Source organism: Triticum aestivum, chromosome 1D, assembly GCF_018294505.1.
Source record: "Triticum aestivum cultivar Chinese Spring chromosome 1D, IWGSC CS RefSeq v2.1, whole genome shotgun sequence".
Lineage (NCBI taxonomy): Eukaryota > Viridiplantae > Streptophyta > Magnoliopsida > Poales > Poaceae > Triticum > Triticum aestivum.
In genome coordinates, this window is record NC_057796.1 from 111,656,922 (window position 1) to 111,675,722 (window position 18,801).

Sequence of the window (18,801 nt, forward strand, 5' to 3'; positions counted from 1 at the left end):
GTATATTATCACATCTATATTTACTCTTAACAAAATGTAGAATAAAGGCAATGCTTTTGAAGAAGATTCTGTGGTAAACTTCTTGAATTTCCCCCCATCAGCATGGACAAGGACTTTATAGAGCCTGTCTTCACCAATAATGTAAGTTTGTCCATCTCAAGCCTTCAAACTTTGTTGTATATATTTGGTTAGGCATGACTGCAACAGTTGTTTATTTTTGGTGTTTGCATCAAATTGCTTGTTTAAAGTTTATTATGTAGTTCATAAACAAAAGTTTGTCCTTTCTCAATTTAAGTTTTTAGTTGTACAACCAAGTTCCTTCTTCATACCATGTAAATTAAACTATACAGAGCAAGTGATCTTCTTTTGCACTGCATGTATTCTTCTGTTCTTCATCCGTAATCCAGTGGTGTGGTGAACCTACCCACTACAGCACAATGTCATATTCTGCAATGTCTTAACTATGAACAATGTCATATCATTCTACTATTATTTAAACCGTCTCTTTATTTGCCAATCTGAAATGGTATAAATTGACAGCACACTAAACATTGATACTTATGAGTTCTTGATCTGTAATCCAGTGGTGTCGTGAAGCTGCCAACTCCTTCACAATGTCATTTCCTGCCATGTCTTGACCTAAACAATACCATATTGTGTTAATGCAATTTTAAACTGTGTCACTTTATTCGTCAGTAAGAAATGTGATGAATTGTCAGCACTGATACTTTTATGTGCAAAACCTGTCATCTGTCTGCTTGTTTATCTTTCAGAGTGAGGAAGATATAAGTGTTGAACAAGCGCAGTCTCATCATCTTGCTCAGCTGCTTGCGCTGCAGCTCCCCAGCAGGGCTAACCTTTCTTGAACTCTATTGAAGTGTTGTCGGTTTTGTATATTATTTTGTCGGCGTGTTTATTTGCACTGGTGGCGATCTTTGATGCCCAGTGTATGTAATCTGCTGTCTGCTTGTGCTTTATTATCATAGTGGCAAACTTTGATGCCCAGTGGATGTAATATGCCGTAATTTATTTATTGTATAGTCTAGGTTTTTTCTTATTCACGATGCTGCAGTTATTTTACTGTATATATATCCTGTCTTCGCAGAAAACCGGCGAAACCATAAAATTACGGTACATAATCGGGCCGTCATGCAATCACGATGTAGGTTGGGCCTGAAACGTGCCGAACAGCTCACGGGCCGGCAGCAGCCCGAAATGAACCCTGGCCCATGATTGTGCGAATCAAATCATGGGCTTTTAACAGGCCAAAATTGTCTTGGTCCTTGTTTGGCCCAATCAGATATGGGCTGCGAGCAGGCCGAATGCAAACCGTGCCGTAGTTAGGCCCAACTATATGACGGGCTTTTAACAGGCCGAAATTAATATAGGGCCGAAATGTTAAACGGGCCCTTAACAGGCCAAAACTAATATTAGGCCGAATTACTAAGTGGGCCTTTAGCAAGTGGGCCCAAAAGCATAGTGTCCAGTTGACGGGCCGAATCTGATATGGGCCATAATTGAGCCCAAAGCCTCTTAAAAGGTCGGACCTGATCTGGGCCGTAATTTGGCCCAGAACGTGGTAGGCTTTTAACGGGCCGGATCTCATATGGGCCACTATTAGGCCCGGAGCGTGGCAGGCCATTAATGGACCGGATCAAATATGGGCCGGCATTTGGCCCAAAACATGGTAGCCAGTTAATTGGCCGGCCTACTAGGGTCCTCAAAATCTTGTGGGCCTACAGCTGGGCCGGCCCATTAATGTCGGCGAAATCTCGTGGGCCTTTAGCTGGGCCGGCCCATTATGATCCGCAAGAATCTTGTGGGCCTTTACCTGGGCCGGCCCGTTATGGCCTGCAAAATCTTGTGGGCCTTTAGCTGGGCTAGCCCATTATGGTCCGCAAAATCTCGTGGGCCTTTAGCTGGGTCGGCCCATTATGGTCCGCAAAATCTCGTGGGCCTTCAGTTGGGCCGGCCCATTTAAACTTTATGGGCCGGTCCACGTGTCAATATATCATAGGCGCGTCTCGCCCATTGGATGAGTGACACCTGTGCCAACGCGAACCTGACACGTGTCTCCTCCAGCCAATGATGATTTTACATGTGGAAAATCCCCATTGGTCGGGGCTGTTAACGGGTTATCGGATCCAAAACCCGAACCGATAGCTTAACGGCGTTCCGTTACGGCGGATGCCACGTATCGGTCACATTTGACGAAAGCACTTCTCTGACGCGCGATTTATCGTCATGGAAGTGGACACTTCCGTGATGATAATTTTGGTAATGTCGTGGAACACTTCTACGACAGCACAGGTATGACTATCTTGATTCTGTCATAAATTTTTCATGGATGACAAAAAACGCGACCTACTGTGACAAACACGTATCATCACAGAAGTGTATTTTTTTTTGTAGTGTGGGCGTCAAGACCAAGCTCCACCTCCAAGACGGGCCCCGGCGACCACGGCCGGCTTCCGCGCCTTCACCCCCGAGCTGCGTAGCGTCGCCTGGCCGGGCAAGTTCAAGCCGGATCTGCCTCCTCGCTACGACGGCACCCCCGACCCTGCAGAGTTCCTGCAGCTCTACGAGCTGAGTATTGAGGCGGCCAACGGCGACGAGAAAGTCATGGCGAACTGGTTCCCTATGGCACTCAAAGACGACGCCCATTTGTAGCTCCTGAACGTGCCTCCAGGCTCGATCTCCTCCTGGGACGAGATGCGTGACCGTTTCGTCGCCAACTTCCAGGGCACTCGCGACCGCCCGCCGGCCGCGGGTGACCTACGCCGCGTCAAGCAACAACCAGGGGAGACCCTCCAGAAGTTCATCCAGCACTTCAACAACATTCGTCTCAAGATCCCCAAGGTGACGGACGAGGCCATCATCTCCTCGTTCTCTGATGGTGTCCGCGACGTCAAGATGAAGCTAGAGCTCGCTATCCATGAGGAGCTGTGCACATCTCAGGAGCTGTTCAACCTGGTGACCAAGTGCGCAAGAGCTGAGAAAGGGCGCCTCTCTCTCCTCGAGCTGCTGGCTGTAGACCCAGAGGAGAAGAAAGCCAAGGCCAAGGACATGAAGCGCAAGGGAGCAGCCGTGCTCGCAGCAGAGCCGGACACCAAGCAAGGCAGAGACCAGCCCGAGTCATCCAAGAGTAGCCGGCCGTTCTGCGCCTTCCACAACCTGAATACCCACAACACCAGCGACTGTTAAGAGCTCAGAGCCATTCGCGAAGGATGCTTCAGTCGACGCCCCGAGCACAGCGACTGGGGCTACGACCGAGGAGGAGGACGTGGAGGCGGGCGCTGGGACGACCGTGGCCCGCGCCAGGAGTGGCGCGACAGGCCTCGTGAGGACCGCTGGCAGGATCATCCTCGCGAGGGTTCCTGGAGGGACCAGTCTCGTGAGGATCGTCCTCAGGGCAACGCTGCTCTTCCCCCACTGCCGCCACCGCCAAGAAGGAATGACGACCACCATCAGGACGAGGGGGCTAGGGGGCTTCCAGGAGCCGCGCGCTATCGCCTGCATCTTGGGCGGAGCTCAGGCCCCAGCCTCGCAGCACATCTTCAAACAGTTTGCTCGTGAAGTGAATGCAGTCCTCCCCAAGCTTGAGGCCACGCACCCGCTCAGGTGGTCCCAGTGTGCCATCACCTTTAATTCGGCAGATCAGCTCAAGTGCGCAGCCACCGCTGGTGCCCTCCCGATGCTTTGTTCACCAGTCATCAGCAACGTGCAAGTTACCAAGACCCTCATCGACGGCGGTGTAGGGCTCAACGTCCTGTCCGTCGACACGTTCGACAACCTCCAAGTGCCATATAACCAGCTTCTGCCTACCAAGCCTTTCTCAGGAGTGACCGACGGTTCCACCACACCGATAGGGCACATCCGCCTCCCTGTCACCTTCGGAGAACGCAAGAACTACCGCACCGAGCTCATCGACTTCGACGTCGCGCACATCCGTTTGCCATACAACGCCATCCTCGGGTATCCAGCCCTGGCCAAGTTCATGGCGGTGACCCACCACGGCTACAACGTCCTCAAGATGCCGGGAAGCGGCGGAATCATCATGGTCCCGTGCGAAGAAAGAGATGCGGTGTGCTCCCTCGAGCGTGCCTTCCAAGCTGCAGCAATCGACGACCCCGACAGCAAGGGCGAGGGCCCTCCTGAGGCCATCCCCAAGAAGAAGAAGCAGCTGCGCCGTGCAGGATCTTAGGAGGATGGCGTCGTAACTCGAACCTCGTCAGGATCAACACCCGTTCCAGGGGCGCCTCCCTCCATCGCATAGGAAGGCGCGCCTAGCGCCCTCCTCGGGGAGGGCTCGGGGGCTCTCTTCTGGAGGGCCTCAGACCTTGCCAACATCACGAGGGAGGCGCTTGGGCACCACTTGAAGGCGTGCTTCATGGCATGTTTCCCTCAAGAAGTCACAGGGCGAGGAGCGCCCACCGCTCAGGAGTTCATCACCAAGACCACTCAAGAACTGCAAGACGCAAGGGCCATGCGCGGTGACCGCCGCTCGCGAGGTGCAGCTCCCCATCCAGACGAGGATGTCGGGCTGCGCGTCTGCATCGACGTCCCAGGGCTCAACAGGGCCGCATCTAAGGAGCATTTCTGGCCTTCGCGCGTGGCCGTTGCGAGGGTCCACCACACAGCTACGTTCGCATGCCTTTTAGCCTGCCGAGCGTGTCGTCAGCCTATCAGCGCAACCTGCGGCGTGTCCTGGCGGCTCAAGAGGCCAGGAACCACGCCGTCCTGGCAGAGATGGAGACGGTCCTCAGGGAACCACCTGAGCCCCCAGAGCCTCCTGAGGCTCAGGGCCCCGGTGGCTCGTGAGGAGCAATCCCTTCATCGCGTACCTTCAGTTGCCCCGACAACCCTTCATCAACAGAACCAGGTGACATTTTCCAAGTTCATTCAGCTCGGAGCGCCCCTCGGGTTGCATCATTCCCAGGCCGCGTGGGTCCGTCCCTGTGGCATGTATCCCTTTTTCTTCATGCCTTTAGCTTACCTTGCTGGGGGCGCCCCTCGGGCTGCATCATCCCCAAGCCGCTCGGGCCTGACCCAGTGGCGTGTATCTTCCCTCCTTTTACTTAAGCCTACTGATCTCATGTCTAACCTATCTACACCATCACCTGCTTGACTCTTGCCTCCCACGGGGGCCGCTCACACCGGCACGACGCATGTGCATGGGTACGTCCCTGCAACGTCGACAAATCTGAGCGGCCGAGCTCTGGCTCCCGGCACGCCCCGCGCACGTCATCTCACCAGGCCCTCAGTGTCATCGCCTCCTCGCGAAGTAACCAGGCGGACTAACAACTATAATGGAAAACCATGCTTCTCCTTGTGCTGGTTCGCAGGGATCTCACGAGGAGGGTAGCAGGCAGCACCGCAAGCTTCCTCTTCTCCCGTGCAACCTGATTGCGCGTTAAAAGGGGGGATCCTGAGCATTGCGACTCAGGAGCTCTTACTGGCTCTCCAGCCGTCACCCCCTGGCCTTGACCATGGCACGCGACCTGGCATACCAGCGGCGGCTGAGCTCGCTCGAGGGCCGGGACCTGAGGACGTAGAGCACTAAGGAGAACATGGGAGGAGGGAGACTCGTACAGGCCTGACCTAGCTATGCTGTGGAACCTTGCGCACGGGCCTGGCGCATCGCAAGGACTCGGCCCCAAACCATCAAGATAAGTCCCGCGCTCGGGCTAACTAATTGGTGGAGCCTAGGGTTTACGCTCGCCGCGGCCCTGTTGCGGCCACGTCGCCACCCTTTCTTGCCTTGCCATAGCTGCTTGAGCGCTAAAGGGGACCTCCTGAGCATCGCGCCTCAGGGGCTCTTACTGGACCTCGGGCCACTCACCTCCTGGCCTTCACCACGCACGCGACCTGGCATACCAGCGACAGCTGTAGCCTGCCTGGGGACCGGGACCTGTCAGCGTAGAGCAACAAGCTATCGCGAGGTTGGAAAGGGGAGACCGAGCCTTACAGGACATGCGTTCGCAGATTTTCATAATAAGGAAGATATACACAAAAGACATCACAGATCCTTACACGCCCCCATGGGGTACTTCTTGGCTCCTCGCAGGGAACAAGATATGGGAACATAGGGGAATCCTATCTACACCCTCTCGCGGCTGACGCCATCATCAACAGTGGGCCGCGGGAGGCCGCCGTCAACCCCATCCAGATCAGCGGCGGCGGCGGCTGGACGCCGCAGCCCTGCTCCGAGCCCGGCGAGAGCTCGGGGGCACGTAGCTGTCGTCGCTCGTCTCCGAAGTCTCGTAGAGTTCAGGAGAACTACTGGACTCCCATGGGTCGCTTCTGCTGGAGTAGCCACAAGCGGAGCGCGGGTCATCCTGGTGCTCCCCTCCAGGGCAACACTCCAAGCGGCGGCCCTCCATGTCGAAGACCTTGAAGAAAAGCGTGGAGGCGCCGTCATACTCGAAGTGGATCGCGAGGGCGCCATTTGCACAGCAAACCCGCGCAACCTCGCCCCAACTGCGGGTCATGAAGATCTTACCGGAGCACCGCAGTCAGCATGCTGCAGCCCGAGCTCAAGGGGCCCCTTCGGCGGCATCACATCAGAGGAGAACCGCGGAAAGCGGATCCAAGAGCTTGGAGGCATCGGCGCCCATAGCACAAGCTCGCGCGAGGAATCCATGGCGTGGATTCCGGGGGCAACAGCGCGTGTCGGCATCACTCGGCGACCACGGACGCGGCGCGGGCAGCGTCGCTCGTCGCTCCGCCCTCCTGAGCCCTCGGCTTGGGCTTACAAGGGTAGCGGATACCCTGGAGGAGGCCGCTCGCACAAAGGCCTCGTCACCATCTGCATTGCCGCTTCGTCACAACGATGGATTGACCTCTTCTTCGGCGGGAGCGGCCCCCAATCATCACGAGGGGCCTTTCCCTTCTCGTCAGCGGAGAACCTTCGGATCGGCGCCATCGGAGCTGCTAATAGCAATGGAGCAGAGGCGGAAAGAAGCAAGCGAACAAGGAAGAGATGGGCGACGGGGGCTCTACCCCCTCCCCATTTATAGCGGAATAAGGCCAACCGGCGCCTCCAACGATCACAGGTAATGATGGTTTTCCTTGCATGTCGCAAGGACTTGTCAAGTCGAGCAGTTGTCGAGGCAGCGTGGGGAAGCAGAGACGCCCACGTCCAATCAACTGCCACGCATCAACCGAGGCCGCAGGCTTTTGGGGCCCGCGGCGCTCCACGCTTGACCTTTGGCTTCGCCTCGAAGCCAAGCCCGAGCGCGCCTTGGGCCCGGGGGCTACTGTCGGCGTTCTAGGAACGGGGGTCCCCAAACTTGCCTGCCTGCGGCCCACGGCGTGGCTATGCTGCAGGCCTGTACGGCCCATCTTCGTCAACAAGGCATTCAAGACCCTCGTGAGGGGTCAAGCCTCGTGAGGCGGACAACGCAATACCTCCTCAGGAGCGGCCTCACTAGGCTGCCTCGCGAGGAGCGGACAAATCAAGGCAAGGCAAACCTCGCGAGGCTCTCGTGACGTGAGCCATGACGATCAAGATCAGGCGGGCGCCAGGCGGGCGCCAGCGCGCGCAACGTCCTTGTTTCCTCTTTGGTGCTAAGGAGGCAAGCGCAGGCGCGGAGTACCGAGGCATCAAGCAAAGGTTTCCATATCGGTGCAACGAGAGCAAGACCAGCAGGACGGCAGGACGGAGGTCACCATGGAGCCCAAGACGGCGTCACCACTTGAGCCTTTTGTCAGGATAAGCTGTACTAGCTGTCCCCTTTCAAATTGGCCGTTGTTGGCTCCCTTCCCGCTCAATATTTGGGAAGAGGACCAGGGCCTATATAAGTAGAACTAGACACCACAGTAGGAGGCATGGGATAACCCATTGTGAGGCATCTCACGCACACAAGTTCGCCAAGCACAAGAACACCTCAACCTCAGGAGGCTATTCTTCCCCTTGTACTGTTCATCATCAGCCCAAGAGGCAATCCACCACCACCACACTAGAGTAGGGTATTACACCACATCGGTGGCCCGATCCAGTATAAATCTTGTGTCTTTGTGTTGTGAGTTCGTCGAGTTTCTCCGCGAGATCTTAGCGAGCTAGGGCGTAGATCGGTAGGGAGGAAATCTCCGCGTGCACCCCAGTGTTCGAACCTTGAGGGTTTTGCCGGAACCCGTGATCCGACAACCTCTCGGAGTAGGAAACTGCTGAGGCACTCCAACTTGAGCCACGACGCCTCACCAGATTCGGGGACTAGTATCGGAGGGATTGACCATGGGTAGCCCCATCAGCGCCCCTTAGCATTTCAAGACATCGGGGCTAGCAAAGCCCTTCGCACCTTCCGGACAGACGGTCGGCTCCATGGGCCGGCTAGCCGAGGAGGCCAGCTCCCAGAAGACAACGCACTCTTAGAAGGCGGCCTCAGGGGGCCGACTCCTAGCAGACGGCCCCTCCACCCCTCGGAGTCTGCACCCATTCATTACGATGAGACGGAGTGTGGCTACAGGGCCACCCCCTCCCCCGGATCACGGAGAAGCGTGGCAACAGTGCGGGCTAACCAAGCGGTCACCTGCTGATGTCTACTACGCAACTTTATTCTTGTAGACACATGTTGGGCCTCCAAGTGCAGAGTTTTGTAGGACAATAGCAATTTTCCCTCAAGTGGATGACCTAAGGTTTATCAATCTGTGAGAGGTGTAGGATGAAGATGGTCTATCTCAAACGACCCTGCAACCAAATACAAGAAATCTCTTGTGTCCCCAACACACCCAATACAATGGCAAATTGTATAGGTGCACTAGTTCGGCGAAGAGATGGTGATAAAAGTGTAATATGGATGGTAGAAATACATTTTTATAATCTGAATAAATAAAAATAGTAAGGTGGCACATAGTAAACAGGCACAAAAACGGTATTGCAATGCTTCGAAATGAGACCTAGGGTCCGTACTTTCGCTAGTGCAATCTCTCAACAATGCTAGTATAATTGGATCATATAACCCTCCCTCAACATGCAACGAAAAATCACTCCAAAGTTCCAATCTAGCGGAGAACATAAGAATAAATTGTTTGTAGGGTACGAAACCACCTCAAAGCTATTCTTTCCGTTCGATCTATTCAAGAATTTGTACTAAAATAACACCAAAGCAAATTCATATTCATAATACTCAATCCAACACAAAGAACTTCAAAGAGTGCCCCAAGATTTCTACCGGAGAAACAAAGACAAGAACATGCATCAACCCCTATGCATAGATTACCCCAATGTCACCTCGGGAATCCGCGAGTTGAGTGCCAAAACATATATCAAGTGAATCAATACGATACCCCATTGTCACCATGAGTATTCAATTGCAAGACATATATCAATTGTTCTCAAATCAATAAAAGTATTCAATCCGATAACAAAAAAATCTCAAAGGGAAAAACTCAATTCATCACAACAAGATAGAGAGGGGAAAACACCATATGATCCGACTATATCAACAAAGCCCGCGATACATCAAGATCGTGACATCTCAAGAACACGAGAGAGAGAGAGAGAGAGAGATTAAACACATAGATACTGGTACAAACCCTCAGCCCCGAGGGTGGACTACTCCCTCCTCATCGTGGTGGCCGCCGGGATGATGAAGATGGCCATCGGAGATTATTCCCTCCTCCGGCAGGGTGCCGGAAAGGGACTAGACTGGTTTTCGATGGACACACAGGTCTGCGGTGGTGGAACTTCTGATCTAGGTTAACCCCTAGGGGTTTCGGAATATATGGGAATTTATAGTGCAAAGAAGGGGTACGGGAGGCCACCGAGGGGGGCACAACCCACCAGGGCGCGCCTGGGGGCCCAGGCGCGCCCTGGTGGGTTGTGCCCCCCTCGGGGAACCCCCGGGTGTAGCTCTGGCCCGTCGGGTGTCTTCTGGTCCATAAAAATTCTCCAAAAAGTTTCGCGGTGTTTGGAATCCGTTTGATATTGATTTCCTACGATGTAAAAAACAAGCAAAAAACAGCTACTCGCACTTGGCACTGGGTCAATAGGTTAGTCCCCAAAAAATGATATATAGTTGCTATAAAATGATTGTAAAACATCCAAGAATGATAAAATAATAGCATGAATACTTCATAAATTATAGATACGTTGGAGACGTATCAGCATTCCCAAGCTTAATTCCTACTCGTCCTCGAGTAGGTAAATGATAAAAGAAATAATTTATGAAGTGTTAATGCTAGCAAAGTGCACAAGTTTGATCAATGATAATTTCAATCACTTTTCCTAGCATCATAACATCAATTCTTTCTTATAACACTTCTCATGTTAAAGAGGCAACCAATTCACATGTTAAGGTTCAAACAATGAATTCTCTTGAAACTCAACAACCTATGTTCTCAGTCACCAAGCAATTGTAATTCAACTTATTCAACAGAGTTTAAGTAATAGCTCCACATACTCAACCATCATATAGTCTCCTATGATTGCTAACACTCACCGCGTACACATGAGCAAAATGTTTCAACCGGACACATAGAAAGATAGGGGCTTATTGTTTTGCCTCCCAACGTATTCACCTCAAGGGTGATGTCGACAATAATAACTCATGCTACCCATATCCAACTGGATACATGTGCCTAGATCTTTCCTCACCACATGATGCTTGCGAAAAGAGAAAAATAAAAAGGAATAGAGATAAAAACTTTGACTCTTTGCATAAAAGTAAAAGATAGGCCCTTCGCAGAGGGAAGCAGGGGTTGCCATGCGCTTATTTGTTTGTATGCTCAATCCCTTAGTGCAAAAGAACGTCACATTATATTGCCCCTTATGATAGCAAGCTTTATTATGCAGTCTGTCGCTTTTATTCTTTGCCATCACAAGTTCGTACAACACTCAATTCTCTCTTACACTAAATGATCTAACACTTTTAGAAGCAATTTTTATTGCCTTTTTGCACCGATGACAACTTACTTGAAGGATCTTGCTCAATCCATAGGTTGTTATGGTGGACACTTGAAAATAAGATTTGGGTTTAAGGGTTTTTGGATGCACAAGTAATATCTCTACTTAGTGCGGAATTTTTGGCTAGCAAAGATTGGGAGCAAGCACCACATGTTGAAGGATCTATGACAATATAACTTCTATGTGAATATGAACAAACACAAATCATTACGTTGTCTTCCTTGTCCAACGTGAACAATTTTGGCATATATTATTTTGATGGGGGCTCACAATCACAAAAGATTTCCAAGATAGTGTATTTGCATGTGAAAGGTCTCTTCCTTATACTAATTATTCGTGAATTGCTTGTATGACCAATATTGTGATTGTCAAGCCTCAATAGATTTCACTTTCTAAACCCAATGTGAAGCTACCACTAGGCATGATATGATTTCAATTTCATGACATTCCATTTATTCAACAATTTACTAATAGGAGATAAGTGAAGCACAAGAGTAAATGACATAGAAAAGAGCTTCGTTGACAGGATGTGAATGCCGCTTACTTAGCCTCCCTGGCAATTGTTTGAGGACTCTATTTTATTTAAAACTTTCAGATCTAAGCATTTTATTAAAACATCAAGAAAAATGAAAATAAAATGACATTCTAAGAATAGCACAATTCATGTGAAGAGGCAAAAACTTAGGCTCAACCGACACTAACCGATAATTGTTGAAGAAAGGTGGGATGCCTACCGGGGCATCCCCAAGCTTAGATGCTTGAGACTTCTTGAAATATTATCTTGGGATGCCTTGGGCATCCCCAAGCTTGAGCTTTTGTGTCTCCTTAATTCTTCTCATATCACGGTTTTCCTAAATATCAAAAGCTTCATCCACACAAAACACAACAAGAACTCGTGAGATAAGTTAGTATAAACTAATGCAAAAACCTTATCATTCTCTACTGTAGAAAATCACTAAAATTATTGTTCAACATTGCATACTAAATGCCTTTGGATATTTAATACTCCTATCCTCAAATAGAATCATTAAAGAAGCAAACATATGCAAACAATGCAAACATAATAGCAATCTGCCAAAACAGTACAGTCTGCAAAGAATGCAAGAGTATCAATACTTATTCAACTCAAAAAATTCTGAAAATTTAGCACACTGTAGAAAATTTATCAGAGCTTATTGTGCAAAAAGTTTCAACATTTTATCATGTTCTGACTTTTCTAGGGAATTTTTGCAACAGCGGTAAACTTTCTGTTTTCAAACAGCAACATATAGACTTGCAAAATAAGCATAGTAAAGGCTACCATTGCCACTTTTATTGAAATAAAAGATGCAAAACATTATTCTAAATAACAGCAAGCAAATCCTAACAAATTAAATTGACGCTCCAAGCAAAACACATATCATGTGATGAATGAAAACATAGCTCCAAGTGAGGTTATCGATAATGTTGGAGACGAAAGAGGGGATGCCTTCCGGGGCATCCCCAAGCTTAGTTGCTTGGATATCCCTTGAATATTACCTTGGGGTGCCTTGGGCATCCCCAAGCTTAGGGTCTTGTCACTCCTTAGTCTCCTCATATTGACATCTCGCCCAAAACTTGAAAACTTCAATCACACAAAACTTAATGAAACATTGTGAGATAGGTTATTATGATAAAGAGCAAATCATTCCATTTTTGGTACAGTCAAAGACAAGATTCAGAATTGTTATCACACAGTGCCTACTGTAGCATATCATTTCCACAATTTTTATTGAGCAATATAAGCCATAGAAACTAGAAAACAAGCAAACTATGCATTGAAAACAGAATCCGTCAAAAACAGAACAATCCGTAGTGATCTGTACTCAAACCATACTTCTGCTACTCCAAGAATTCTGAAAATTTAGGACCACGTGAGAAATTTGTATATTAATCTTCTGCAAAAAGAATCAACTCAAAAGCACCCTTCTGTTAAAAATGAGAATTGTTTTTGTGAGCACAAAAGTTTCTGTTTTTCTGCAAGATCAAATCAACTATCACCCAACAAGATCCCAAAGGCTTTACTTGGCACTTTATTGAAACAAAAGCTATAAACATGATTACTAAAGTAGCATAATCATGTGAACACACAAAAACTGTAGGTAAAAGTGTTAGGTTGTCTCCCAACAAGCGCTTTTCTTCAATGCCTTTTAGCTAGGCATTATGATATCAATGATGCTCGCATAAAAGATAAGAATTGAAACATAAAGAGAGCATGATGAAGCACATGCCAAGCACATTTAAGTCTAACCCACTTCCTATGCATAGGGATTTTGTGAGCAAACAATTTATCGGAACAAGAATCAACTAGCATAGGAAGGCAAAACAAGCAAAACTTCAAGATTTTAAACACATACAGGGGAAACTTGATATTAATGCAATACTACAAGCATATGTTCCTCCTTCGTAATAATTTTCAGTAGCATCATGAAGAAATTAAACAATATAACTATCACATAAAGCATTCTATTCATGACCCACAAGCATAGAAATTTTGTTACTCTCCACATAAGCAAATTTCTTCTCACAAATTGTAGTGGGAGCAAACTCAACAAAATAACTATCATGAGAGTGAAAATTAAAATCATGATGACAAGTTTCATGGTGATTATTATTCTTTATAGCGTACATGTCATCACCATAATCATCATATATAGGAACTTTGATGTCACAATCAATTGCAACCTCCTCCAAAATAGTGGATTCATCATTAAATAAAGTCACGACCTCTCCAAATCCACTTTCATCAATATAATCATCATAAATAGGAGGCATGCAATCATCATAATAATTTTTCTCATCGAAACTTGGGGGACTAAAAATATCATATTCATCAAATATAGCATCCCCAAGCTTATGGCTTTGCATATCATTAGCATCATGGATATTCAAAGAATTCATACTAACAACATTGCAATCATGCTCATCATTCAAATATTTTGTGCCAACCATTTTATTGACTTCTTCTTCTAACAATTGAGCACAATTTTCTGATCCATCATTTTCAAGAAAGATATTATAAAGATGACCAATAATATGATGCAACCTCAATTCCATTTTTATGTAGTTTTCTTTTATAAATCAAACTAGTGATAAAAATGGAAACTAAAATATTCAATTGCAAGATCTAAAGATATACTTTCATGCACTCACCTCCCCGGCAACGCCGCCAGAAAAGAGCTTGATGTCTACTATGCAACTTTGTTCTTGTAGACACGTGTTGGGCCTCCAAGCGCGGAGTTTTGTAGGACAGTAGCAATTTTCCCTCAAGTGGATGACCGAAGGTTTAGCAATCCGTGAGATGTGTAGGATGAAGATGGTCTCTCTCAAACGACCCTGCCAAATACAAGAAATCTCTTGTGTCCCCAACACACCCAATACAATGGAAATTGTATAGGTGCACTAGTTCGGCGAAGAGATGGTGATAAAAGTGTAATATGGATGGTAGAAATATATTTTTATAATCTGAATAAATAAAAACAGCAAGGTAGCAAATAGTAAACGGGCACAAAAACGGTATTGAAATGCTTGAAAATGTGGCCTAGGGTCCGCACTTTTGCTAGGCAATCCCTCAACAATGCTAATATAATTGGATCATATAACCATCCCTCAACATGCAACGAAGAATCACTCCAAAGTTCCTATCTAGCGGAGAACATAAGAATAAATTGTTTGTAGGGTACGAAACCACCTCAAAGCTATTATTTACGTTCGATCTATTCAAGAGTTTGTACTAAAATAACACCAAAGCAAATTCATATTCATAATACTCAATCCAACACAAAGAACTTCAAAGAGTGCCCCAAGATTTCTACCGGAGAACAAAGACAAGAACGTGCATCAACCCCCATGCATAGATTACCCCAATGTCACCTCGGGAATCCGCGAGTTGAGTGCCAAAACATATATCAAGTGAATCAATACAATACCCCATTGTCACCATGAGTATTCAATTGCAAGACATATATCAAGTGTTCTCAAATCCATAAAAGTATTCAATCCGATAACAACGAAATCTCAAAGGGAAATACTCAATTCATCAGAACAAGATAGAGAGGGGGGAACAAGCCCGCGATACATCAAGATCGTGACATCTCAAGAACACGAGAGAGAGAGAGAGAGATTAAAAACATAGCTACTGGTATAAACCCTTGGCCCCGAGGGTGGACTACTCCCTCCTCATCGTGGTGGCCGCCGGGATGATGAAGATGGCCACCGGAGATGATTCCCCCCTCCGACAGGGTGCCGAAAAGGGTCTAGATTGGTTTTCGGTGGCTACAGAGGCCTGCGGTGGCGGAACTTCTGATCTAGGTTAACCTCGAGGGGTTTCGGAATATTTGGGAATTTAATGTGCAGAGAAGGGGTAGGGAGGCCACCGAGGTGAGCACAACCCACCAGGGCGCTTCTGGGGGCCCATGGACGCCCTGGTGGGTTGTGCCCCCCTCGGGGCACCCCCAGGTGCAGTTCTGGCCCTTTGGGTGTCTTCTGGTCCATAAAAATTCTCCAAAAAGTTTCGCGGTGTTGGACTCCGTTTGATATTGATTTCCTGCGATGTAAAAAACAAGCAAAAAACAGCAACTGGCAGTTGGCACTAGGTCACTAGGTTAGTCCCAAAAAATGATATAAAGTTGCTATAAAATGATTGTAAAACATCCAAGAATGATAAAATAACAACATGAATACTTCATAAATTATAGATATGTTGGAGACGTATCACCTGCCCGTCCCGCGCGGCACTGTAGCCATACGGCTCGTGACATGGCCCTCGTCAGCAAGGGTCATGCTCCCACGATGGGCAGTCGGTCGGCCTGCAGGCGCTGGGCCCTACCTCTCCGTGAGCAACCAGAAGACGGCGCTCCCCCAGAAGGTGGCCTCAGGGGCGGGCCGGCCTCCAGCAGTCGGCCCTTCCCACCTCTAGGAGTCCCCGCGCCATTACACAGATAAGACGGAGCGTGGCTACAGTGAGCGCACACCATGCGGCGGGATGGTAGCCATGCGACTCCCAACAACGCTTCCATCATCAAGGGCGAGGCTACAGTAAAAGGCAATCAGCATGGCCCGCAGGCGGCGGGCCCTACCTGCCAGTCGGATTCTCGACAGCCAGTGGGACCCACCAGGCGGCGGGCCCCACCAGCCGGCGGAGAACCCGGCGACCATAGACACTGACGTTCAGGTCCTACACCCAGCCGTATTACCATTGTACCCCTGGGGTAGGCCTATATAAACCCCCGCCGGCTCACCCATGCAAAGGGTTCAGCACCCTCGCCATTTACACACACATAGCTAGGAGAAGCAAAGGAGCTAGCCCATCCCTTCTTCTTCCTCTAGCAATACAGCTCAAGGAGCAAGCTTGTAGCTATGATCAGATCATAGTCATCATGCAGAGACCTCGCAGAGCAGGACTAGGGGTATTATCTCCTCGGAGAGCCCCGAACCTGGATAAGACGCGTGTGCGTTCGAGATCTCGCCTATTCCCGCTTCCAGGCCCAACGACGTACTCCTGTCCCCATCCATGATAAGTCACCCCCTCGCATCTGTCGCGAGAATACCCCGACACACTTTTAGGCATTTCATAGTCATAAATTCAGTTGGAAATAAGTATGCTCAGTACCCCAAACTGTGTTGCCAGGTAATGTACTGCATTTCATAGTCATATGCCCAGTACTCTAATTGGTCTTTTAGCACCAAGGTGTAGTCGATTGGATCGAAGTGCTATATACTTTTTCATTTGGATTTGTATGCTTGACATATGGTAGTTTTCACTCTGTAGGTATAAGTGATACATGCAAAATTTGCACGGAAAAAATCATTTGAGGGCTTGGGCACAATGTTAGTAGTGTACCAGGAGGAGCCTAGCAAACCATGGTGGAGTCCCCTTGTATGAGATACGAAAAAAATAATCTCAAGAGAACTAATCATACGGGAGGTAGTATGATTGGCCATATTAACTTGACTCACCTATTATTTGTGTCTGAGATAACTTACATGAGCACTAATTATAACGATGAGAATGTAGGGTATTATATCGCTGAACATACAGAAGAATCTTTATAGGGGAGTCCCTGGAGATTTAGGGGTGATGTTGGATTTGCTCTCCTGACCCTGATTCCTCTAACGACCCCCCACCCCACACACACATACGGGGAGGGAGGGAGGGAGATTTATGTGAAGATTGCTATTGAACCACAATAATATGTATGTCTCGCTGCAACACACGGGCAATTAGCTAGTGAAATTCAAACATCTGGGCGTCGTGGCTCAGCCAGAAATATTGAGAAACCTGGTTTTTTAATTCCTGTAAATTCAAAACACGCATGAAAATCATGAAACTTGGCATGGTGTCATGACATGGCACCAACATGCTGTGGTAATTTTTTTGGCCGAATTGGGACAAGCTTTGGTACAAGCTTCTTGAAAACCAGAGCTTCTCTCAAGAAGGCTCATGGTTCCGAGAGGGAACATGTCACCCCGTGTGCGAAATGACATACACCACGTTCTCCTACCTTGATTTTTTACACAGGCAACTTAGACCAAATAGAAGTTTCATGCTAAATTTTGGAATTATTCCAGGTTCATTTGGCGGTTTTTATACATTAACTTAATTTCCAGGCATTTAATGCACATAATTCAAATTTGAACTACAGGCGCATGCTCCAGTGCGCCAAAGTTAGTTGAAAATCATTTATGTGCATTTGGGCGAATTTTTAGGTCCCATGCAAGAAGTGGGTGTTGGGAAACGTAGCATGCAATTTCAAAAAAAATCCTACACTCACGCAAGATCTATCTAGGAGATTGAAAGAACAAGTGCTCCCTGGGTGATTTTGGTAATTAATGTCAACATATCTCTTGTTGGACTAATACCTTTATCTAGTATATTTCAGATAAGTTCAACATTGGAGTGGCAGGACAAGAGGATGTGGAACCCCTTCAAGATGCTAAGGACAAACATTGGCAAAAGCTCAAGACTCTACATTTTCATTATAGTGATCCAAGATCACACTGAGTCCATAGGAAAATCCAATACTATTAAAAGGGAATGAGGTGTTGCTTAATGGCTTGCTTGCTCAAAGTGCTTAATGGTATGCTCCAAAGCCCTCAACCACTTTCTCATTTCCACATATGTCCTAAACCTAAAGTCAAACTCGGCCCCACCGATTTGATCTATCCGGCGCCACCGAGTTCATTTGACATAGCCACTGCCAGAAACCGTAATCAGTTCGGTCTCACCGCTGGTATCTCGGTCTCAACGAGATGGGCTTGCAAACTCTCTGTTGCTTGTTGCAACTATTTTGGTCTCACCGAGATATGCAGTCGGTCCCACCGAGTTTGCTTGACCAACTCTCTGTTTGCTCATTACCAAAATTGGTCTCACCGAGTTTGTGTAATCGGTCAAACCGAGTTGAGGTTTTACCCTAACCCTAGCACATTGGTCCAACCGAGTTGATCATGTCGGTCCCACCGAAAAGCCTAACGTTCACATTTTAAACCATATCGGTCTGACCGAGTTTCACTAATCAGTCCCACCGAGTTTGGTAAATTGTGTGTAACGACTAGATTTTGTGTGGAGGGTATATATACTCCTCCACCCTTCCTCCATTCGTGGAGAGAGCCATCAGAACATGCCCACACTTCCACTACTAATTTTCTGAGAGAGAACCATCTACTCATGTGTTGAGACCAAGACATTCCAATCCAACCACAAGAATCTTGATCTCTAGCCTTCCCCAAGTTGCTTTCCACTCAAATCATCTTTCCACCAAATACAAATCTGTGAGAGAGAGTTGAGTGTTGGGTAGCTATGATTTGAAGCACAAGAGCAAGGAGTTCATCATCAACACACCATCTATTACCTTTTGAAGAGTGGTGTCTCCTAGATT